The 25,460-nt window shown below is 42.1% G+C and overlaps 1 protein-coding gene across 3 annotated transcripts in view; it reads left to right on the top strand.

Annotated features, from left to right (window-relative positions):
• The window catches only part of Sipa1l1 (signal induced proliferation associated 1 like 1), a 198,361-nt gene that overhangs the window by 45,137 nt on the left and 127,764 nt on the right, over nucleotides 1-25,460 (top strand). For all 3 annotated transcript variants that reach the window (XM_028782145.1, XM_028782144.1, XM_028782143.1), the window contains exon 3: nucleotides 18,253-18,313. The gene's annotated coding sequence lies outside the window, so the exon portion shown is untranslated. The remainder of the gene's footprint in view (nucleotides 1-18,252; nucleotides 18,314-25,460) is intronic.

Raw genomic sequence — 25,460 nt, 5'->3', positions numbered from 1 at the left:
CCTCTCCCCCTCCTCCCCCTCCTCCCCCTCCCTCCCTTCTTCTTCCCTTGCTTTTGAGATTCATTCAAGTGGCGGTGTCTGTCTGTAGCTTGCTGCTTTCTATTGCTGGACAGGTTGCTTGTATAGTTACCACTGAAGGACACTTTGGCTAATTCCAGTTTGGTGTGCTGCTGAGTAGAACTGCCATAAACATAGCATTCGGGCAAGCCCCACCCCCTTTTCTCACAGCTCTGAGGTTTGAACCCAGGGCTTTGATCAGTCTAGGCAAGTGCTGGTTCCTTGAGTTTATCACCTACCCACAGTCTCCTTAGCTTTTGTTTCTCCAAGGAGATGTGCAGGTGTGTGATTTTGAGTCCTAGGTAAGAGTGTTACAGAAACCCACCAAGCTGTTCTCAGGAGTAGCCAAGTCACGTGTGCCATGTGCCCCATCATGTCTGTTTGAGAGTTCCCGTTGCGTTCTTTTGACAGTCCTAGTAGCTACAGAACATGTCACCCCATGGTTTTAATGTAAATTTCTCAATAGCTTGTGATTTTAAATGTCTCTCATTCATATATATGTGTGTGTGTGTGTGATATATATATATATACATATATATATTTTTTTTCCTTCTTTTGTCTTTGGTGAATCTTCCTTTCAGTGTAGGCTTTCTATGAACAGTTTCTGAGAAAAATTATTTGAAGCCTCTGGGATGTTGTTTCTCGATAGCAGAGGTCACTGTGGGATTGCAGCTGTCGGGTGGTTTGGTAATGTGGCGCTGCACCTGTCCCTCTTTCAGTTCATGTTTGGTCCTTAGTCGGAGCTCTTGTGGCCCCTCCCCCACTTCACTCAGTTGTGCTGCTTTTATGCAGTAATCTTAAGTTAAAGCCCAGAAACATTAGAGAGTTGATGAGATGCTCTCAGGAACAGCCCCAAGTGAAGCCCTCAAACTCTGACCTGACCAGACCCCACAGAGCACTCCAGGTTGTGGTTCCGTAGCTGCACCAGGTGTTGTCCAGAGGGCTCAGCTGCCCAGCTTCATGGCTGCCCAGCTACCACAGCCTTTGAGAAGCCTGTGGGTGTTATTGAGCAATCCCAAACACCAGCACGTTTCTCTTTGGAGAATTTGTCTACCTACGTGTAGGCTTTGGCACAACGTTTCCTGGCTCTACTGATGCTCTCCTGGTAAGTTAGTTACTGAGTGCAGAAGAATCGTATTTAACTGTAGTTTTCCAATAGTCTCTGAAAGCTCCTATACTAATTTTTGATGATGTCTTATGGCAAGTTTTGTTGAAAAGCCTCTTATAAGCTGGGTGCTGTGACACTTGCAGCACTTGGGAGGTAAAGGCAGGTGGATGTCTGTGAGTTAAAGGGCAGCAGGTTCTACAAAGTGAGTTCACTTTGTACTGTTCTCCTTATAAAGTGAGAACAGACAGAGCTACATACAAGACCCTGTCTCAAAACAAAACAAACTCTCTTGAACCATTTTATACATTGGATATTTTCAAATTCTTTAGAGTTTCCAGAGGAGTCTGTCTGAATTCTTATCAGTATTAATATAAACAGTGACAACGAAGACTTAAATATTAAATACTGACTAAGAAGAGATGGACTTTGATCAGGATCACTTCCTGAAATTTCTCAGCTGAGTGACTCCAAGACATGTGTTAAAGAGGTTTATAAAGACAAACCCATAGGCCATTGCACTTTCCCATGAGGCTTTGTTGGAAAATAACAAGAACTACAACTCCCAATAGTCTAGGATGTTATCTGGTCCTTGGGCAGGTGGGGCTTACAAGTTAATTTTGGGTATTACAGAGCTTTCCATGTTCTTTCCACATTTGTTATGTCATTTGGTGTAATTAGTAGGAATGGAACTTAGGCATCTTAGTGACCGGGAAGGGGACTTCTCTATGTGTCCTTGTCTCCCAGCACTGACAGGCGCACATCAGCTGTCAAGGATGCTTGTGTACACGCCCGTGTTATAACATGGCGGTTGTTGTACAATACAGATCTTAAGTAATCAGTCTCATTGTTTCTGTTCTCATTTCAGCATGTGAACTGGGCTCGCCTTTCAGTGTAATAGAGAAATTATTGTTCCCTCTGCATTATCATTAGTCTAGTTTGAGTTAGGGGATTTTAGGACCATAATTTGAATTTCTTCCTAATGAGTAAACAGAACCTATTTTGAGGGATATTTGTAGGGTTCAGCCTCTACTCTAGCCCACCACCCAGCAGAGGTAGTGGAAGAGAAAAGTTATTAGGATATGGAGGAAGTGGACCTGTTAAGCAGTAGTTCTTTGGGGGCAAGCTCTACCTTTGGTGGCAGTTCAGTCTCTTAGCAGCTCCAGACCAGTCCTAGGCAGGCAGGCAGCACACATGAACTGGAAGCTGCACACCAGTCCTTTCAGCAAGCAGACACCAGGCACAAACCAGCAGCTGCTCTCTAGTCCTGAAGAAACCTTTAGGCTCGCCAGCTGGCCCGAGGTGTAGCCTTGGAAGCAGCAAACTGCCACAGGAACCTCACAAGCAGTTCTTGGACGAGCTTCTCTCAGTGGCAGCTTTACGAGCAAACTAAACCAATGCTCAGCGCTCATCTCTCACTGTCCGTGGGGACATAGTTATACTCCTTCATCTCAGGTCCTTCCACATGTTGGCTATATCAAGACATCCTTTAGCCTGTGTCAGCTTTAGCAAGACATCATTTGACATAACTAACTTTCCAAAGAAGCTAGAAATTTCCACTTCAGACATTGTTTAAAACAAGTAGAGATTAAAATGTCCCTGACTGCAATGGCAGCATGAGATGTGCCCACCTGACATCAGGCATCTGCTTTTCTTCAAGCTCAGATGACTTCCAGGATTAGATCTATATTTGTGAGTACATACATACATATATGCACACACACATGCACACACAGACACAGACACACAGACACACACAGACACAGACACACACACACACACCCCAAAACAACAGTCATCTGTGCTCTATTTGCTTGAATTAAAATACTCATATAGGTGTCATAGGTATAGCTCAATGGTACATAATATTTTTTTTTTTTTTTTTTTTTTTTTTCGCGACAGGGTTTCTCTGTGTAGCCCTGGGTGTCCTGGAACTCACTCTGTAGACCAGGCTGGCCTCGAACTCAGAAATCCGCCTGTCTCTGCCTCCCAAGTACTGGGATTAAAGGTGTGCTTCACCACCACCCGGCGGTACATAATATTCTTATTATACTTGTAGTAGTTTGTTTAGTGCTAGGGACTAAACAAACTAAAACTTGCAAAACACAGTGTATAGACTTATAGACTTGTTTCTGGTGGTTAACACCTTGCTGTAGACATACTCCTTGATGCTGAGTTAGTCTTAGGAACCTGTGCTTTTGGGTGCTGAGGATGGAAATCAGCACCCAGAACACGCAGCACTATCCTGCACTTCATCTCTGAACTGTTCCGTCAGCTGTACTTACTCTTAGTTCACAGAGATGGGAGTGTTTGCATTGCATTGAAATTGGCTCTATGAAGTTGATAAATTGAATGGCAGGACTAAGAAGCTCTTCATTAAAATAAAAGGTTAAATGACAAATTATAATAGGAAGAGATTTTGTATGATTTGTAGCATTATAGCTGCATTATATAAAGAATATAAAAGAATAACACTAACTGTATTGAGAGATACAACACTTGAACAAGCAGTTCATAGGAAGATGCATATTGGTTAAGAAGTCTAGATGTCCTCAGAGTCATTTATTAGGGAAGTACAAATTAGATGCATGGTGATATAACATTACAGTCTTAGCAGGATAGCATGTGAGGCAGGCTGCTCATCCAGGTCCAGTGCAGGTGAGACAGGCCGCTCATCCTGGTGCAGTGAAGGTGAGACAGGCCGCTCATCCTGGTGCAGTGAAGGTGAGACAGGCCACTCATCCAGGTGTGGACCAGTTGAGGCAGGCCACTTGTCCAAGTGTGAAGCAGCTGAGGCAGACCACTCATTAGGTGTGGAGCAGGTGAGGCAGGCCACGGAGCCTCATGTGGAGCAGGTGAATTGAATTATGTGTGCTGCTCCTGGAAGTAAAACTTGACCCAGTCTTTGACTTGCATTTGTACTCCCAGGGGTACAGATCCACCAATAAGTCATGTGTGCTCTAGGAGAATGTCCGGTTTCAGAGTGGCAGTTACAAGTTCAAGCTAGAAAGTAATAAAGCGTTCATCAATAGCACTGGGAAATTGTACTTTGGTGTGTTGTTTATGACTTGATATAAATGTTCTTTTTCTCTTGCTGTACCTGAGCCGCTCAAAAATGGGCTGAAACAGTCTGTGGTGCTGGCAGTCACAATGACCATAGGCTTTGGAAGTCACCAGGACCTGCTGAGGCGACAGCAGTGCCATTTGTTAACTGAGCAGTGTACACAGTAGGCCACATTGGCAAAAACTTGAATCATGCACTTAGCAGTTGTGGGCTTTTATGTGCATTTTAACTTTATAAATCATCTTGAAAAGCCCACTAGTCATGTTTCCCCTGCTGTGTATCAGTCACGTCCTGGAACACTAGCCAGTCACTGCACGGCTGCCTTGGCCCTGACTGGTATCCAGGACTCTCCTACCTTCAGGGATTGAGGCATGCATTTGGCTGTTTTGGTTTTACTATTTCAAAGGCCTTGATGAACTTTGAATATTTTAAAGGACCAGAAAAAAATCTTGACTACTAAGCTGGGAATAAACTACCCTGGTTTTATTTTTTTTCCTCTGGTTTTATTAAATATAAAAGTTTGCCAGTATTTTAAAAGTGTTTTGAAGAACCAAAGCACCAATAAAATCATATTATTAGTAAACTAGCCATTCCAGACAAAATATTTTTCTCCTGGACTAGCATAGATTAATATAACTCATTACTAATAAAGTTCATTATAATAGGATTGTATTGTGCTCATGCCTTCATGAGATACCTCATTCCTACCCCACACACTGACGGCAACTGGCTCTGCTTCTGTGCTTTGTATAGCAGCATCCTTCTACAGGGTGTAGTGCATTTGAGGACAGGGACTGCCCATTTATTTCTCCTAGTATATTCCATAGCTTACATTACGTAGCCAGAAAATGTTGGTTTCTCCACTTCTGTCGTAGGCTTTGTGGTTAAACACCACGCACATGCACACTCGCACACACGTGTGCGCACACATGCATCTCAGAAAACTTAAATTTTATTGCATACTTTTTTCTTTTGTAGAACAAAGTTGTAATTTATTGTAAAATGATCTTGAAATTTTTAGCTCTCATGCTTCTGGCCTCCTTTCCCTGTCCATAACATATGTCAGTGTGATGAAGTTTGTCTAAGTTTAGTTTTGAATGAGGTATATGATATTAATTAGAAAGAGGAGATTTGGTAGGCTAGCTCATTTTGTCCTAAGAACAGTGTGTGTGAAAATAAATTATAGCCACACAGCTAGAAGGTTGTGATGGAATTTTATAGCAATTTCTTAATTTGGCTTTGATGTTGAACCCATCTGTAAATATTGAGAGTCCTAAGTCTAACCACCCTTAGAAGTTAAGTTCCCTGGAAAGGGGGAGGGCATGGCAGTTTAACATGCTGATTCTATTGATTTGATCTTGCAGTTTCTAGCAGCTTTAGGAGAGGAATATGTTAGTTAAATTTGTTAGTTGACAGTCGACAATTATTAGTAAAATATTTGAAAGTTTGCTGTGTGTGCCAGCTTAGAGTGATTGTGTGTAAAATTGGTAATTGCCAAAGGTACTGTGTATGGAAAAGTTTTAAGTAATTTTCTTTATAACTTCCAGATATCTTATTTGCTGAGCCTAAAACACCAACAAGATTGCCATTAAAAACATGTTGAATATGTAAGATTTTAGACCAACTTAAGATTTATGAGAAGGCTGAAAAGATACTGATACATATTTTAAATTGCCCTCAGTCATTGTTGTTTACCAAATACTTTTTACCAAAAATGTATTTTATTTTACTTATTATTTGAGACAAGATCTTCTGTAGCTCAGGCCTTGCAGTGTGGTCTAAGGAGGCCTTTAACACCTAATCCTCCTGCCTCCTCAAGTGCTAGGATTATGTCATATAAAGGTATGAGTTATTGTTGCTGGCAAGCTTAATTTTCAAAAATGTGTTATTTTTTTCTTTATGTGCATCTGTGTGCCTGGCTGCATGTGTGCGTGCCACTTGTGTTTCTGCGACCGTCAGAGGCCAAGGCCAAAAAAGGGCATAAGGTGCCCTGGAAATGGAGTTCCAGGCACTGTGAGCCACCATGTGATTGCTGGGAACTTAACCTGGGTCTTCTGTGTAATCAGCAAGTGTTTTAACTGTTGAACTCTCTCTTGAGCCCCCAAGTTTAATATTTTTTTTTCATAAAACTATCTTCTGATTTTTGCTTAGTAGAAAACTATTTGCCTTATAGTTGATTATGTTTAGATAAAAGTGTGGCACCTCAGTTGTCTTTTTTCCCCACTTATATATTTTCTTGTTCAACATAGTGTCAGGCAGTGGAGTGCTATGAATGGGTGTGCATTATGCAGATCCGTGATCTTCATTTCTGAGCATCAATAAGCTGTCGAATAAGCATCATCAGTATCATTTAATTAAAGAACCTGTAGTCTGACTGAAATGCATCTTTTATATTTTTATAAACCAAAAAGAAAGTAGCTTGAAATTTGTATTCTGTGGTAGTTATCTAAATAACATGAACAAGGAGATGATAAAGGCAAGAATGGGCCACATTTTATTTCCTGGTAAGCTACAGAATAGTATACGTTGTTAAGAGCTTTCACGTACAAGGCTGTGCTGAGGTGACAGTGTTATAGGCCATGTTTTAGTTGAGCAGTGTTGAATAGAGAGGGAACACGGTTAGCACCATGGTGAATATTTGCTGCTCCGATACTTTGGTTTCCTTTTGTGTTTAGCTGGGGACCTCCAGCATTTCCAGTGTCCATACATGGAGTTGTCACCTGAACCCTAGGTTTCCTTCTTGGTGAAGTACTGTTGGAGACATTTTGTAATCATTGTATCTTTAAGAAGATAGGAAGAATCGTGGAGCGGTGATGGACATCTTTAATTGCATTACAGGTGAATAATCTAGGAGCTCTGGGCCAGCCCCTAGTGTATATAGTGAGTTCCAGGTTAGCCAGGACTACATAGTGACATTCCGTCTCTAAAACAAACAAACAAACAAACAAACAAACAAAAAAACAAACACAAATGGACAAAAACCCCAGAACATTTTCAATGAAATACATTTTGTAGACATTGTTGAATACTTCTTGAGGGCAAACTAATGAAACCAAGTAAGCTGCAGTTTGTAACTCTAGTCTTTGCCTACAGGATCACTGAAAACCATTTCCCTAGTTTCTGGGTCTTACAGATCCATCAAAACCTTTTCCCCAGTTTCCTTCCCATTCTTACTTTTAGTTTTTCTCTCTACTGACCATTTGACCCTATTTTCTGAACTTTAATTTTTGAAAATTATTTTATGCATGTGTGCATGCCTGATGCCTGCGTAAGTTAGAAGAGAAGAAAGCATGTGTGCTTTCAGACTAGAATGTTACAACTGGTTGTTAGCTGTTGTGTAGGTACTGGGAATAGAACCTGGGTCCTCTGCAAGAGCAACAGGTACTCTTAACTAGTGAACTAAATCTCCAGCCTCCATCCCCTTGCAGCTGGAAATTACCCTTCTTTTCTATTCTGCCTTTTGTCACTAGATCTCCTTAGCGCTGCTTGGCTTCATGCTTGGCGCGCTACCTGCCTTCTAAGTGCAGCTGTCAGCTAAAACTTAATTCACTTCCGTATCATCTGAATATTGTCCAGCTTCTCTCATTCCAAGGGCTCTAGTCATCTCCACCAAGGATTAACACAACAGGAGTCCAGGAGCCTCTCTAAGACAGAGGACTGCCATAGGTATCATTGTCACCTCATGCCTGCTGTGTACTGTTTCCTATAAGTTCCACCAGGGAAGAGTGTTTGAGGGTTCATCCTCCCATAGTCTTAGGGGTCCCTGTGTCAGCCACACTGGGCTCTGCCTTAAGTCAGTACCCATGTGGTCTCTCAGAATTTTCTAATACAGAAATTTCTAAGACACTTCAGGTCACGAGTATTAAAGATCTTTGTGTGTGTTTCTTCGATAACTGGTAGCTGCTCAGTTGTATTAGTTTCAGAATGGGTCTGGTTAATAGCGGAGTCAACCATGTGGCTTTGTGGGGTTGACTTGTTCATCATGAATGGCCAGTGGTTTAGTCACTTACAGGTGGTCCCTAAAGTCTGTGTGATGAAGTCCTGCCTCTGTAAGAATCCCTGGAGGAAGCTTCTGGGTTGTTACTCACATAAGGTGGGCAGAGTGCTCCCTCCCTCTGCCCAGCATCCTGCCATGTCTTTCACTGGGCTTTTCCTCAGTTCTTCCCTTTGTAATAAACCAATAATTGTGGTCATTGATCTCTTGAGTTCTGTGAGCCATTCTAAGAAATTACTAAACTCTAGGAGGGGATTGTGGAGACCCAATTACTTAACCTTCAGGAGTACAGAGAACTAGTCTCATGTTTGGCATATGAAATGGGAACAGTATTGTGGGAACATGGCCTTGACTTAAGACGTCTAAGCCGATGGCAGATGCACAGTAGGGCATTGACTTAATTGTGGGATTACCAATGGGCATCCAGAATTGAGGAATTGGTTGTTGGGGAAAAATCTTCAGACATAGGGTGCTCAGGTGTGAGCAGAAGAGACAGGTTTGGTTTTTTTGTTTTTTTTTAAACCTCGTAATACTAGTCAGGTGCATTCGAAAAGCAACAGTAGTTGTCTGTATGAAAGAGCATATTTGTATAGAAGTGCATATCTGTGTGTATAGAGAGATTGGGATTGTGTTCCTGACTGGAAGAGATGTGGTGTGGCTGCTCGGGAGGTTAGTAGCAGAGGTTAGCAACTCATCATGCCATGCATGTGCAAGGCAGGACTTTTTTGTCCTTTTTGGGCTTTTGTTGGCCTTTCAGCAGATTGAATTGGAGGGGCCAGCCACATAACTTGTGGTAATCTTCACTATTGTTGGTGTTAGCCGCATCTAAAACACCTTCATCTGACTCCTAGATTAGTGGGATTTGTTCTTTTCTATTTGCTCTACTTGGAATCCCAAGGACATTGCATATGCTCTCCTCACCATCCCCCCTCCCCCACCGCAATTCTAGATTTGTATTTGACCACATTAACTGAGCATTATAGGCTGGGCAAGTTAATACATGAATGAAACTAATCACCATACCCATGCCAGCCCTAGTCAGCATAGAAAGATGGATTGTGATTGGATAGGAAACCCCTGGCTTTTAGACGGCAGGTGCTCATGCCCTTCACAGCCCACTTGGGTGCGCATCCTGCAGACCTTTAGCAACTGTTATGTTTTGCTGACTGAAGATCACATACAGTGCTGTTAACCAGCCTTTCTGGAGATGTCCTCCATTCCAGTAAATAGGACACTTATACTTTGAGCCTGTTTTCTCATGCTTATTTTTAGTGAGAAGATTTGTATATTGGCACGATTTCAAATTTTTCATAAAGAACCTGATTATTTAGAATTCAGGCCAAATGCACAGTTGTTACTGTAGAGAGAAAAGCACACATTGCTTCTGATTTATTTATGTGTTCCGAGAGAAAGAATGGAGAATTCCTGTACCAAATCATATTAATAAATTCAGTGACTGTTTGGCTGATACTTAGTGTGTACCCTTGAGAATAAGAACTAGTGGTTTGCCAAAACATTCCTCTAGTGTATTCCACAACAGCTTATTTCTTCTGTTAACCTGAATATTTACTTTTTCTATAAGCAAAGATCTCACCTCTACTTAACAGTGAAAATTTCTTCTGTGGGCCATGAAGTTGTACTTTTCAAAGCATTGCTGTTAGTTAGCCCAGGCTACCACTGATGCTTCTGTGTAACTCCCATCTGTCTTTGGATTTTGTACCCACTGTCACATGTACAGAATGTAGCCCATAATCATATGAATTCTGAACACCATTATACAGCCATACCAAGGGAAATACTACCTTTGACGCCAAATTGAAATATGTGGCTTATAATTCTTTCAGATTACTAGCATCTGTTGACTTTGAAAGGTCCAAGGAACCCTCACTTTAGGGTGGTTTGTTTTTTGTTTTTTTTGTTGTTGTTGTTGTTTTATTTTTGATTACTGAGTGCGTGTACCTGTGCACCTAGTCTAGCTGGCCCTTGGACCAGTTAGATCCTGTGGCTCACAGGAAGACAGCATCTGATCACAGGTGGTTTCTTTCTGAGTTTTCTTTGACTTTGTTAAACTTGTGTGATGTGAGGGATTTCTCTTGCTGCCTCTTTCACTGGATTTTAGCAGTGAACTCTAAAGCTGAGTGAGTGTCCATGAAGGGCACTGTGGTTTCTCTGAGACCAGGTGTCTGTACTTCCCTTTAAATATAGCACATTCAAAGGAACCTTGCAGTGCCAAGGCCCTGCCTCAGCTTGGAAGGGGTTCTGAGGAGGTCAGTCCTGGGTATAACTGACAACCTCGTGTCCTGCTCCTGCTGGCTGTCCAGAGAGCTCATCCAAATAGCTCAGCTCTCTAGATTAGGCTAAAGCCTAACCTCTGAGTATTTACCTATCAATTCATTCATTTACTCCAGGTTCCCTTTTGATTATCCCACTAATCAAGCATTTTTTGACCTTAGCCCCTTGACTCCTAGGAAAAGGCAAACAAACAAACACACACACACACACACACACACACACACACACACACACACACACACACATTGCCAATGAATTCAGAGACCTCCCTGCTCTTGTAAGCATAGACAATAAGCCAGCTAGGTGGGATCTGCTCTGAGATTACTGCTCCCACCATGCCTGGGCCTTAATTCTCTCTGTCCCAGGCTGACCTTGAAATCAGGAATCTACTTGCCTTTATATTTTTCTGACATGCTGGCTCATAGTGCAGCTGCCTTTGTTCTTTTAGGTCTGTGAAACTTTTTATAAAATTCATATTACATCCTTATATTTTGCATAGTTGAGAAATTATGTACTTTTTTTAAATTAAAAAAATTTTTGTAATTATGTACTTTTGAACTCATATTTTAAGAGTTTTTTTTCTCACAGCCTTAAGGGCTGTCCTGAAGGTCATAGCATTTACCATTTTTCTGAGATATTAGATGTACCCTTGCCTCCCAAAATTGAGCTATTGCTGATTAACATGGAGTCATTTATCTTGGTAGAGAGGACATTTCCTAATAACTTTGGCAAGGAGAATATTTTCCCAAGGAGGAACATGAAGATTTTTTTTAATACAAACAAGCCTCATGCCTAGCAACCATCAATACTCCTGGAGACCCACACCCTGCTGGCTCTGCTCCGGGGGTGGAAAGCTATGTCACCTTGTCCCTTCCACATGGCCATGCAGGACTCAGGATTGCAGAGTGACAGTGGACTGGCCTCCTTTAAAGGAGTCCTGTGGAGTTGTCCTATCAGCTTTCTTTTACTTGAGCTTCCCTGTGGACATACTGTTAACACTTTCAGAGTTCCCCATCTAGGGGGATGTATCTTTGTACATTATCTTTACCCTAGAGTGGATGAATCTGCCTGGTTCTCAGAGGCCGACCCCCAACTTCTTTTGGTGTGAGTGAGTTCAGGCCATACACACTTGGAAGCTGTAGACTCAGGGATACTGCTGCTTTGCAGAATTTACTAATGCTACATTTAAGCAAGCATGCTTTCCTCAGCAGGATTCACTCAAACATGATTCACCCTGACCTCTTGTGTCTTCTTGAGAGCATAATCTCCATGATCTTCATGTATAGCAGGGAGATGCTCTTGGCTATGCTTTTAAACCACCAGCCTTATTCTCAGAACCAACCCTGATAAGTCCTCAGTACCCTTCCCTTTTCCAGCAGTTCTCAACCTGTGAGTTGTAGACCATTGAGTGGTGGTGGGGTTAGGTGGAAGGATGTTGAACCACACTTTCACAGGGGTCACATAAGACCATCAGAAAACATACTTACATTACAATTCGTAACAGTAGCAAAATTACAGTTGCAAAGTAGCAACAAAAATAATTTGTTGGTTGGGGATAGTCATAACATGAGGAACTGTATTAAAGGGTTATAGCATGAGGATGGCTGAGAACCACTGAGTTAAACCATGACAGATGTGTCACCAACTCACTTTATACTTACTGAAACTTACACTGGACAGTGAGCTCTGGGTTACAAAGTGGATTTGTTGTTTGAGAAGTTACTTTCTTCCAACTTCCATAGTAGGTCTGAGTGTTGATCTTTTAGCAGTCGTATCTTGTCCTATCTTGTCTCAGTGTTTTTGTCCTTTAAATACCTACATTCCTGTAAGTGTGAAGAAAGCTTTTTAAAATCTGCAACTGGACTCTGGGAATTTAAGAATCTTCCTCAATAAATAATGAGTGAGTTCTGCAGTTTTGTTTAATTTTGTTTAGTGATCATGATTTGGACTTCATATATTTTAAAATTTTAAGATTGTGTTAACTTCTTTCATGGCATAGCACTTTTAGATTTTAATTTGGTACATTCAGTTTTATAGTTCACTGCTAAAATCTATTTCACTTTCTGTTGGGATTTATGTAGTTTGCAGTTTTCATGTTTCTGCCTTCTTGTAAACAGAAATGTCAGGGTGAAGTTGCTGGTTGGTAGGATAGACCTATATGTCTGTCCTGTGTGACTACACCAGGATAGACCTCTCAGATCTGTCCTGTGTGACTGCACCAAGATAGACCCTCGGATCTGTCCTGTATGATGCACCTTTGTACTCTAGAGCACCTGAGCATTTCATTGTTACCCATCTTTGCAGTCCCCCATCTGACTCAGCAGTAAGTCTAGTGATAGGCTAATGAAGGTACTTTTTTATATTTCTCTGGCTGCTAGTTTGTTTGCTTTTTGGTATATTTGGGTTTTGTTTGGTTGGTTTGGGTGATGCTGTAGCTTGAACCCAGGTCTTTTTGAATATGAAGCAGAATACCCCAGCCCAGTTTCTCTAGTTGTTAAAGAAACATGCTATCACTTTCCAGTCCCTTTCTTTTCCAGCTTCTCCTGTTTTTCTGTTCAGTCATTTGCCCCGTCTACTTGTTTAGGAGTTATACATGCAGTTATTCATCTTAATATTTGCAGTTGTTGCTTGTGACCTGCTGTTCTGTCATGTCACTCTTAAACAATTCCTGCATTGCTACAACGGAGAGAGCTTATTAGTGCTTGTGGCCTTTCTGTTATATATTGTATACGCTATCTTTTATTATCTACCAAAAATTTTATAATCTTGCCTTTCACAAGCAAGTTAGGTTAAATTGAGATCTATTTTTATACAGAAGGTAGAATGGGAATTCAGTTTCATTTCACACAAGATGAAAACAGATGTGTACAAGTACCAGTATTAAATATTTCAGTTTGTGCATTAATCTGACACTCGATAGATAGATGGATGATAGATAAAGGATAGACAGTAGACTGATAGGTAGATGGTAGATTGATAGATAGCATATAAATATAAATCCATGGGAAAGCACACGTGTACGTATGGCCCCTCTCTCCATCCAGTGAACATGCCTAGAGGTGTTCATTAGTGACAGCAGCACCTGATATCTGGATTTTTATTTGTAAACACCATTCTTGGAGAAAGGAACCACTTTGGAGAAATGGGTACTATCAAGATTGGAAAGTACAGTCGAAGACTTTGAAACATGTGATTTCAAGGAGAGATGGCCCAGCGGTTAAGAGCACTTCATCCTGAGTTCAATTCCCAGCAACCACATGGTGGCTCACAACCGTCTGTAATGGGATCTGATGCCTCTTCTGGTGTGTCTGAAGACAGCTACAGTGCACTCATATACATAAAATAAGAAAATAAATCACACACACATATCCATTTTTTTTTAAAGAAGTAAGAAATTGATTTAGGAGTGGTGGGGTTGTGTCAGGTGACCTATGGGCTGTCTTGATGTTTTTACTGTTCAGTTCCAGGCAGATTGAGCTCCCACATAAACAATGGCAATAACTGATAGCAGTACAGACAGTGGTAGTAAAGGGTTAACACTGGATACATGACCAGCGTGGCCTTGAGAGCACATGACACCTCTGCTGAAGGCAGGCAGTGCTCTCCTTCTTCTCTCTCTCTGCATTCTATCCTAATTCCTTCATTTTCTTCTGATGTGTAGACACACTGTAAAGGCTTCTAGATTTTGACTACAGGGGTCACACTGCTCTGAACATTTCTGTTCATGTTGTTGGAGACACATTGCTTTTCATGGCTCAGGCTCCTGTATTGAAAGATAGACAGACAAGAGAAACACATGCAGGTGCTATTTAATAGAAGTTTTATGTGCCCCTGGATCTTTCAGAGGAAACAAAGTCAAAGGAAATGGGTTGCAGTTGTAATAATTTAGGCCTGGTTCACTTAGCAAGCTTCTTTTTATCTTAGTGTTTTGTCTTTCTGGAGTTAGGAGCATTTCTTAAGGCACCAGGAGAACACCTCTGCAGTGATGCTCTCCTGTTTCCAGGGAAGGCCTGCTGCAGCAAAAGATACCAAATGGTCAGAGGCCCCTTTTACTTCTACAGTCTGCACAGATGTCCCGGGACTTAATCTTTCTGGTTTAGCTTCCAGGGAATCCCAGTATCCTGCTGGTGCCCGTTGAGCAGTGGAGTGAACAGATTCCACTCCTGTCCAAGCATTTTCTTCTCTCTTCTTTTCTTTTTCTCTCTTGATAAAGCCCACTGGAATAAAATATAGTTTGCACTGTGAGGCCTGTGGTCTGTGGTCCCTGGCTTCTGTGCAATCTCTACCTCTCCTAATCATTTGCTTGCTACTCAGGAAATTCTAATATTGAGTTAAAGTTTATAGTAAAATGGATTATCATAATTAATGTGAGATAAACTCAAGAAACACAAGTTATTGAAAGCATGCAGGCTTAGAAGTCAGAATTAGTCAAAGTCAGGGCTTCAGAACTAGTCAAAGTCAGGGCTGCTTCTTGAAAAGTTAAAACTTACTGCCCAATCAAGATTGAGAGAAACTCTTGCATTGGCATTGTTTGCTTTGGTCCTTTAAGAGCCTTAGAAGCTCTAAAGTAGTTGGTACTTCCAGCTAGAAGTCAAGATCAGTGACCTGAGCCACGTTTCCTAGCTGCTAATGCTGCTTTGGATAATGTGTGGTGTTTTCAGTGGATGGTGTTAAAGTACTGGGCCTTGATCCAGTGGCTCTCTGTCTTCCCACCTGCTGCTTTCCTCTCTCCTCTCTGTTGCATTCACTTTCTGCTGTCCCTGTGTTTGTGTGATTGTAATTCATTTCCCAAGTCCTGCGTGTAACTGAGAAGAGGTGCTGCATTTGTTTAGATGCTGCTGGGGACACAGGCTTCACTGCAGCAGTGTGTGAGGGCCTCTGACAACATCCTCCCCTGACATAACAACTGCTAAGATGCTCTGTCTTCTGTATAAAACAAAGATAGGGGAATCAGAAAGTCGCCACACTTAATTTTTTTCATATCAAACTTAACTGTGAAAATAGCTTTGTGTTTGAGGAACTCTGTATTAGCCCCAGCCCCAACCTTACCTGTTCTGAACACAGAGAAGAGTCCCTCATCCTGTGTGCTCCTGGTTAGGAAGGACATCAGCATTAAATTGCTCTGGTCCACACCTCCTACCTTGCACTGTAGCAGACAAAACTATACTGTACAGGCTGTCTTCGTAAATAAGATTTTATTGAAATAAATAAACTTGTGGTCTTTAACAGCTTTTGTACTTCAAAGGTGGCCTAGGTAGATAAGACAGAAAGAAAACTTAATTGCCGGCAAATCATAAAATACTGTCTGAACATTACAGAGACAGTCATTTGGTTCCTCCTATACACCACTCTACTGTGTGCCTCGTCATGTTTGTCACCAGGTTCTGCTACTGGTATTAGTGTTTCTTTTAGTGTTTTCAGAGTTTCTCAGCATCTGTGTGTACCTTCCTAGCAGACAGTTGTTCAGGGAGATAGGGTGTATTTGTAATCTGTATTGTTAGATACCAACAGTTTTCTAGTTTTCACGCACGAGCAATGCATGGGAATTAAGTTGTTTGCATCTTAAGATGTCTGTTGATGCAAACATAGCTCTCACCTCAAAGGGAGAAAGGGTTAGTTTATTTTGGGGCCAAATAATAATGTCCATGGCTTAGGACCTCAGGTTCACATGGCCCCAAGAAACTTGCTCCAAGTGGTAACAGTTTAATGGAGTTTTATGGAACAAAAGAAAGCAATGAATCAAGGCACTTTTGAAATAGGTTGATGGGAAATTTAGGTAGGTGGGTTATACCAGAGAGGAAGTCTTGTAAGGCTCAGATGCTTTACGGTGGTATTCTTAGTTTGGGGCTGGTGAAACTGCTAGCCTCTTGGTACATTCTAAAGGTCTCTGATAGTCAAATGGGTGGTCAGATGGAGGTGGACAATTAAGGAGACTGAAGGCAGCCCAAAGTAATTTAGCCCAGTATCTATAACACCCCAACTCTCCATGAATTCTAATTAGTCAATTAGCCTTGGGGAAGCTTTAACACGAGTGTGCCTCCCCAAGCCTTGGGGGGGGGTTATCTCGTATATAATGTGGTCTGAGTTTTACAGTTTAGCTGTTGTAGCCAGCTCCTATACCTTGTAGTGGAACACGGTGGTATTGCAGTTGTACTTGTGCTTAGAGAGTGATGGATGAGGCAGGATCTTTCCAGATGTGTGCTGGCCATTTTGAGGTCTGATTTGGTGGCCTGTCATTTATTGTCTGTCTTATTTGTGATGGTTGTTCATGTATTTGGAATGTGTCCTTTGATGGTGTGTTGATACATGTGCTGTAAATGTCATATTCTATTTTTAATCTCCCAGCTTCCCTTTCACAGCTCCTCAAACTTTATTTTAAAGCAAACAAGACACCATACCACAGTCAAGAGCAAGAGAGCACTGAACACGCCCATGCTCCCTGCTTCTCTCCCCCTCCCCCCATCTAGCCTTTTCTTGCCCTATACAGTTCAGAGCTCCCCCACCAGGGACTGGTGTTTGTTTCCTTCGTATAGTGGTCTGAGTGAGTGTCCCTTTATGAGTTAACAGTCAAGGCCACTCTCCACAGACATGCGCACAGGCTAGTCTGATCTAAATAGCTGCTCAATTCAAACTTGGTTCTCAGGGAATTAATTCTAGGTTTTGGGAAGCTGGCATTCAAAACTAACCATCATAAGGTCCTTTTAATTGAGGGTATGATTTGCTCTTGTGTTTTGGTGGTCATATTAATATTTTCTATGTCTGTTGAAATGTTACCTATGCTTGTCTCAAACTCCTCAGCCTCCCAAATTGCTAGGATGTGCCACCAAGGTGGGCTTTCACCGTACTGTTATTAGATCTCCAGGCTGGGCAGGCAGCACTCTTAGATTTCATTTGTGAGTATTAAAAGCCATTCCAGTCTCCAAGAGTCTTTGTTGAGGCAGTTATGTGCATCTTTTTTTTTTTTTTTTCTGCTCAGGCCCATTTCCTCAGATTCATGAGTTTAGAGATTTAGAATTGAACCTGACATCCAGGTTTATGCTATGTTAGGAACAGGTTAATTAAGTGTTGGAGAGGTCAGACTAACATGCTTCTTACATTTTCTTTTAAATCTAAATAGTGTTTGAGGTTCATTTCTTATTTTTCCCTTTTTGTTTTAGAAGTCCAGAACAATATTACTCAGTTGAAATGTGCTGCTTATTTTGATTTTTGAGAGTTGGATCTGGGGCTGGAGAAACAGCTCAGCACTTAAGAGCCTCCTGCTCTTGCAGAGATACAGTCTTTTCCCAGCAGAAACTCCAGTTTCAGGGGGTCCTTTCTGGCCTCCACAGGCACCCACAAGCACATGTACTTAATACAAACACATACACATAAATGAAAATAAAGTTAAAAAGAAAAATCCAAGGCTGGGTGTTTAACTCCAGCACTCCAGAGGCAGAGAAGGAAGGCAGTGAGTTTGAGGGCAGCCTGGTCTATATACCAAGTCCCAGGACAGCCAGGGTAATAGAGAGAGATCTGTCTTAAAATAAATAGATAAATAAAAAATAAAAATTGGATCTACAGTTGACTCAGATGATCTTAGAAATATTTATAATGGACTAGTATTGTAGACACCTCCACTTCTAACCCAGTTAATGCTGCTTCTTCAGGAATGCTAACCTGTTCTCTGTCGAGATTGTGTGAGCAGTGTAGTCCTGGTAACTTTTCATATGCTCTTACAAAGTGGTTCTTCTTGGTTTGCAGGTCATATGTCTTTAGTGTGGATGCTGCTGTCTTAAGTCTGTGGCCATGGCACCAGAATACAGTAAGTAGCTTACTACTTACACATGCTCACACCATGTTTAATGTTGCAAACTTGAGGCTTTCTGGGTTTGCATATATTCCTGGGTATGGAGCCCCCAGATGCATGCAGGCAACTGGACCATCACTTAGTTAAACCCTAACATGTATGTTTTGAGTTTCTGATTGCAGAGACAAAAATATAAAAGCAAGAAAAACAACTTAGTTTCCTCTTTTCAAAGGACATTCACTTTATTTCCTGGGGTTTGATTTTTTTAGTTTCATATACAAATACATTGTGATATTCATGACCAACATGTTCCTGTACACACAGTGTTTGTCTGCAATGGCCAGCAGAGTGGGCATCAGGGCTGGACCATTTCACACATGCTCTCTATTCCTTGTATTACGGGTCAAAGAAGCTGAGTGCAGCTGAAGGGTGGGCCTGGTGAGCTGCAGTCCCAAGCTGCATGTCCACAACTGGTTTGCCAACTCTGGCTCCATCATCCACTCTGAGGCAATGGGGGATGGTCTCAGAAATGGCCCTGTGCATCCATTCTAGCTTGTGAGACCCTGGGTGGGAGGCCCTGCAGCAGGGTTGCAGCAAGAGACCCCAGTGGGTGACCCTGCAGCGGGAGACCCTGAGGTCTGGATCTTCTGGCACAAGTCATCTCATACTTAGGACAGAGCTTGGTGAAGCTTCTGATTCTCTCCCTGGCTGTCACTGTATGCTGTTGTGAGGTCTGGTGTGGCTTCAGCCTGCTGGCTCCCAGCCTGAGCAAGAAAACCACACAGGGTGAAAGACAAAGTCTAGAATCCAGAACCCAGGGCAATCAGCCCTGAAGCCTGTCCCCTCTTGGGATATGCAGTGTGTGAGCCCGTCCATTTCCTTTCTGTTAAAGCCAGTTTGAGTTGGGAGCCAAAACACCGAATGATTCACTTAATCCCCATTTTATTTTTAGTAATCCATTAGTTTCCCCCAGGGATTGTGGGAGTAATTGCAAAGCAAGGCAAAATAATACCATTAAATTAAACTGGCGCGGTGTGGTGTTGACTGGCATTCTCTTCGCTCTCAGCGGGAGTCAGCTGTCGTGAGTTAGTATCCAAAATGTGAGGATAAAGAAGGAACTTTGAGATGCTCTCTCTCTTTTTATTTTCACCCAGAAGCTTTTGCCTCTTACTCAGCTGGCCACAGAGGCTAGCCTTGTTCTCAGAAAACCGTGTCTGCAGGCAGCACGGAACTGTTCTGTCCTTCTAGAACACATTATACTCGTGTTTTTGTTTTTAAAAAGTTAATATGAGCATTTCAGATAAGAAGATGGTGTGAGGAGGAGTGTACTCCATAGCCGCTCTCTCTCCAGCACAGGAGAGCTTGTCAGTCGAGCCGAGCACTGAGGACCTGTGCTCCCTTCCTCTGCTCTCAGGAGCCACCACTCTGCTTTTGTTTTCTATGAGCCGGGTCTCCTGTATCTGAGGCTGGCCTCGACCTTGTGTATGGTTGAGGCTGGCCTTGAATCCTGGTATTCTTACCTCCACCTCCCACTGAGATCACAGCTCTGTTCTACCAGGCCTGATTTGTGTGCATTTTAACTTCCAAAAAGAAAAAAAGAAAAAAAAATGCAGATGCCACACACTCAGCATAAAATCACAAGGAGGTTTACAAGAGATACAAGGTCACTGTAAGACTGTGGGCTTGGTTAGACACCCTGAGAGATGTGCCATTAGTGCATCCAGTGTTGCTCTGTCGGTCTGCGTCAGCATGGCGACAGTGTTTATCGTGCTTACTCTCCAAAGATCTTTTCTTGGCTGCTCAGGTAATTATCTTTCCTGTTCTGAATCCTGCATGTTTGTGATCTCACAGGGTACTGTCACCCATGAGCTCCTTCCTTCAGTAGCCTTTACCCTGTGGTCAGGGCACAGGCTTTGGGCAAACTTCATCTGTGCAATTTTCTGTACTGTAGCAGTAGCTGGTAACCTACAAAGCTTCCTTCTGGGCCATCTAAACTGACCAGTTTGTCCTTCTACTGCTATTTGTGGCAGTGGTTACAGAAGAGATATCACTCCCAAGCTGATAGCAGCCCACTCTGAAACAATTACCTGTGTTCACTTGGAGCCTTTTCAGGAAGCTTGGATGTGCCCTAGATCCTTTGTGAGCCAGTGTTGGGTCTTAGAGACCATGTTTTTCTTTTTGTTTTTTGTTTGTTTGTCTGCTTGTTTTTAATTTTGTGTATCAGTGTTTTGTCTACATGCATATCTGTCACATATACCCACAGAGGTCAGAAGAGGACATCAGGTCCTCTGGGAGTTACAACCAGTTGTGAGCTACCAATTAGGTGTCAGGAACCAAACCCTGGTCTTTTGCAAACAGCCAATGTTCTTAACCTTCAAGCTATCTCTCCAGCCCCTATATAGTAGCATTCTTGACAAAATGTAAGCCACTTAACTTATGCATTATAAAAGCATCTCATGCTCTTGGAAGGTTTCTGCCATGCTTTCAGTGGGCGTGCTGCCTTCAGGGACAGGAACAGTACAGTTATCTATTTCTTCATTCAGAAATCATTGTCCTACCATCACAGAAAGAATTCTTATTCCATGGGGTCATTTTTATTTGAATGTTTAGCATTTACTAAAAAGCAAACTAAGATTTTTCCCTCCATACTTTTATCTATACAGGAAGAAAATCAGTGTCTTTTATTGAAACTAAATTTTAGATCTTTGTCTTTCATACATATATTCTGTTGTTATTAATAGAGTGGGTTCTTAATTTTTTTAACTGTAACTACTCTTACGACCACCATGAAACAATGGACTCAGAATCATTGTGTGTGTGTGTGTACTGGCCTGTGCATGACTGCTCACACATGCATGCATATGTAGAAGTTAGAGGTTGATTAATGTTTGGGTATCCTTTACCATTTCCCATCTTTTTTTGGGTAGGAGGTTTAGACAGGATCTCTTTTTATGTAGTTCTGGTTGTCATGGAACTTTATGGTAGACCAGGCTACCCTTGAACTCACAGGGATCCGCCTGCCTCTGCCTTTTCAGTGCTAGTATTAAAGATGTATACTTCCATGCCTGATCTCGTCTTATGTTTTGAGCTGGAGTCTCTTATTAAATCTGGAACTTGCCATTTCAGTTAGATTTCCTGACCCAGCAAGCCCTCAGGATCGTTATTGTCATGCTTGCTTTAGATGAGTCTAGGATCTGAACTCAGACAGTATACATAGCAAGCACCTTATCCATTGACCCATCTTCACAATTGCAGATCCAAAAAGTTGCTTTTCAACCAGACGTAGTATAACCTACAATCTGCAAGCTGAGGCAGGAGAATCATATACTCAAAGCCAGCCTTACCTACATAATGAGGTGCTGTTCCTGAGAAATAAACAGTTGCCTCTTTAGATTTGCAGTACTGCGGGGTAATACTCAATCCATGATGCCCGTAAGAAAGTACACTAAGTCTTGAACATTGCTGGCAACATAATATGTTCGGTATATTGTAGGCAGAACATGGTAGAGCACACATTTAATCCCAGCCCTTTGGAAGGCAGAGGCGGATGGATCTCCAATTTTGAAGCTAGCCAGGTTACATAGTGTGTTCCAGGTCAGCCAAGGTTACCTGGTAAGATGCTGTCTCAAATAAACACATCTACGAACTCACGCACAAGTGTGCACATGTAAAATTAAGATGTTAGTTTGCATGTTTGACCCATGGAATTTAAGTCCTAACCCTGTAATAAGCCTTATGTCTATTTCCTTGTTTAAATGATTTTGGCATCATTTGATTTTCAAGCTTAGCCCACTGAAATCCTTACTACAGGCAGTTAGTTCACTGGTAGCACTCTGTTTCTTGTAGACTTGTGTCTTCTGTTAACCTGAGGGGGGACTTGTTGACCTGGATTGTCTTCTCTCCTCAGAATGACATGGTGCTTTTGTGGGCTGGACCGTGGGCTGAGGAGCTTCTTCAGGGACTCAGATCTGTAATTAGGCCCTGCTCTCTGCACCAGAAATTGTTGGCCATCGCGTAGTGAGTCTGGGAAAGTAATACATGAATCATCTACACAGGCACAGACCATGCAGAATGTTTTCTACCTCTGTTCTGAGGCGTAGGTAATTAGAAAAGGAGACTTGGTCTGACCTTGAAGAATTAGGGCAGGTTGACTGCGTGGGTGAAAAGCAGAGGAATGTTGATGCTGGTAGAGGTTTGGGTTTCCAGGACTTTTCTAGAAGGTTGCTGAAGCAGCTCGCACCTTTCTAAGTGAGCAAGGTGCGAACTGTTGCTGGCCACCCCACTGCATTCAGTGCCCACTGTTGCCCTTCTGAAGGGAACCACCAGGGCTGAGTGTGGCCTGACCCTCACGGGACTCCTGAGGCTGCAGCAAACCTGGGCACTACTGTGTCTGCTTGCTTCCTTCTGACTCCCAGCCCTAGTCATTCATAGTTAGAACAGAAGCTTGATATTTTTTCTTTCTTAGAGTGATGCTCCCAGTGACTTACTGGGAACAAAATGGGTGAAAGTCATGCTTTGTGTTCATTATGTAAAGTTAAATCTTTATTTTCCTAATAATATTGGTATATTTTAATTCATATATTAAAAAGGTAAAATACTTTTTCACATTTTAATTTTGTTTAGAATAAAAAGTTTAAAATAATCATTGAAAGTTGAAGATATTTGTAAGTCACTCAGGGAAGGAAGTGGATAACAGTTCTCTGAGGCAGAGAGAGTCTGTGTGTGTGTGTGTGCGTGTGTGTGTGTGTGTATGTGTTTATCTGAGTTTTTCCCAGCTCTTCTTATCAGTCCAAGAGGATGAAGGTATATCTGTTCCATAGCAAAAAGACCCCTCTCACCTGTAACGTGAGTTGACTCTCTAGTGTGGACATATTTTTATTTTTCCTCTAGGATATATATATTGGTGAGGGTCTGGAGAGGACTGTGTTTTGTCAGGAAGTAGAAGAGAGCTCTGACTTGCCCTGTGACTTGTAAGTGGATCCAATGCTTGGTCTGTGGCTGTATTGAGTGCATGGAAACTGGGCTTGTTATCTTTGTCAGTCGGGGCTTTTTTGTTTTGTTTTTTGTTTTTTTGGGTGAGACTTTATCTCATTTATTTTATTTTGGAGTTGTTAAATCAGATGTCTAAATTATAAGGCTATTAATATACCTGTATTAAAAGATTTTTAGGGTGACTTCCTAAGAAGCTAATTAGTAAATTTTTTTGCTAGTCAGTAGTTTTGATAAAATTTATTAGTTGAGATCTGTTTTCACATAAAAATCTCAGTCCGTTTGGGTTAGGGATTTAGACTGTTACAAGAGTGCCTGTTTATTAAGAACATGTCCTTGTTTCTCATACAGACTTGTTTAGCGCCCAGTTAACTAGTGAGGAACCAGGAGACATTGTGTAGTACCACAAGCAAACCCCTCAACCTCAATGCCCCTAGTTTGCATCTTGTGAGAATGACTGTGTCACTAGCCAGTACCTTAGCAGGTGACTGCAAATGCAGTGCTCACCATTAGTGACCATGTGACACTAGTTGAGGCTTTCTAGGTCACTTGAGTAATTTGTCTCTTGCTAATGGGTCCAGTGAGTCTAAGAATCAACCACAAATTCTAAAGTTTGTAGGTAGAAAGGCACTTAGCGGGAATTTCTAGCTGATGGTGTCTGATCTCCAGAAGCAAATGCCTTCTTAGTTTTCTGAATGAAGACTGATCCCAGAATGGCTTACCACTTTCTTTTTGTTGCCCCTCACCCCCACTCCCACTTATAATTAAGGTAGTTTGCTGTGTGGTGTTAGGGGTTTCTTCTGTAATCTGGAAAGCCCTTCAAAGCAAAGTGTGTTCGGATTGCCCCTGTTTCTGTTTTGTGTGAATATTTGAGCCCATGGCTCCATTTAAAGATGCTGAAGCCAGTAGGAAGCCATCTCCCCTCTATGTGAAATCTGTTTCTAAAGGTTCAGGGTCCAGCGTCTTTTTGGGATTGAGTTCTCTAATTGGCTTGTTGTTACTGTTTGTAAGACTGTCCTGTAACCTAGTGTAGCCCAGGCTATGTTAGTGTCACATTTCTGGTACTTCTGAGCTGGAGTCACTGAGTACTAGGTTTACAGGTGTGGGCTATCACACAGTTTCGTGAATTTTGATGATCATTTAAAATAGCATATTTTCTAGTGCATTTGTTCAAAATACCAGCATCTTAGTTAAGAGTCTGGTAGCAGAGTTTAGAATAGCCTTTGCATAGAATGACAAGACCTTGTGAAATGTAGGAAATAAAAGGAACAAAGGATGAAAACCATCTCTGTTTTACCATCAGGACATGGCCATCATTGATGCCATCTGATGCCATGTTCTCATAGAACTCAGAGCACAGCTGGAGGGCCCGAGGACACCAGTTGTTCCCCAGGAATGTCCTTAGACTGGAAGCTGTGAGAGCCTTGGTGTGTGAAACAGTCTTCAGAGTGTCGCACTCTGGTTCTGCTGGCTATGGCTTTCTGTCCTGTGAATGGAAGGGAGAAAGAGGCTCCTTGAGGAGAAGCTGGGTACAGCCTGCTCAGTGATCTTGATTAGGGTACATTTCTCTATTTCTCCATTTCTGTCTCCCTCTCCCCCTCCCCTCCCTCTCTCTTTTGTGTGTGTCTGTGTGTGTGAGTGTATGTCAGTCAGTCTGTCTTTCTGTCTGTCTGTGAGGCACCACCACATGAACAGGCTCCTAACTAGAGAGGCCTGTAACATTGGAGAAGTTGTTCTGTTCCTGTAATAAAGACAGCAAAGAAAAGACAGATTTTGAGAGCCTGTGTGTGGCTGCAATCGAGGGGTAAGCATGTGTCTGCACCCCTCTGGTATTTTGAAGTGTATCTGTCCGCACTCCATTCTGAGAAGTGCCCTCTCTCCTGTGCTTTCTTCCATTGTGTAATAGTTAGGAGAACTTAAGAGAGCTATATTATGAAGAACATGAAGGAATATACACTGTGGTTATCCCACTGCATTCCATCTTGCTGCATGTACAGCTTTTTGAATTATTACTGTCTAGATTTCAGATATCTGCTGTGATAGGAAAGTATTTATCCTTTGACATCCTTCACAGATGCTGAATGTGGCTTGAATGCCACAGTCTTCTCCCAGTGTGCTGCTTCTGAGTGCTCACCTCCACAGAGGTGCTCACCTCCACAGAGGTGCTCACCTC

The sequence above is a fragment of the Grammomys surdaster genome, unplaced genomic scaffold, assembly GCF_004785775.1.
Source record: "Grammomys surdaster isolate TR1022 unplaced genomic scaffold, NIH_TR_1.0 721, whole genome shotgun sequence".
In the NCBI taxonomy this organism is placed as follows: Eukaryota; Metazoa; Chordata; class Mammalia; order Rodentia; family Muridae; genus Grammomys; species Grammomys surdaster.
Note: the sequence above shows the minus strand (reverse complement) of the source record. Positions and strands in the feature narration are given on the sequence as shown.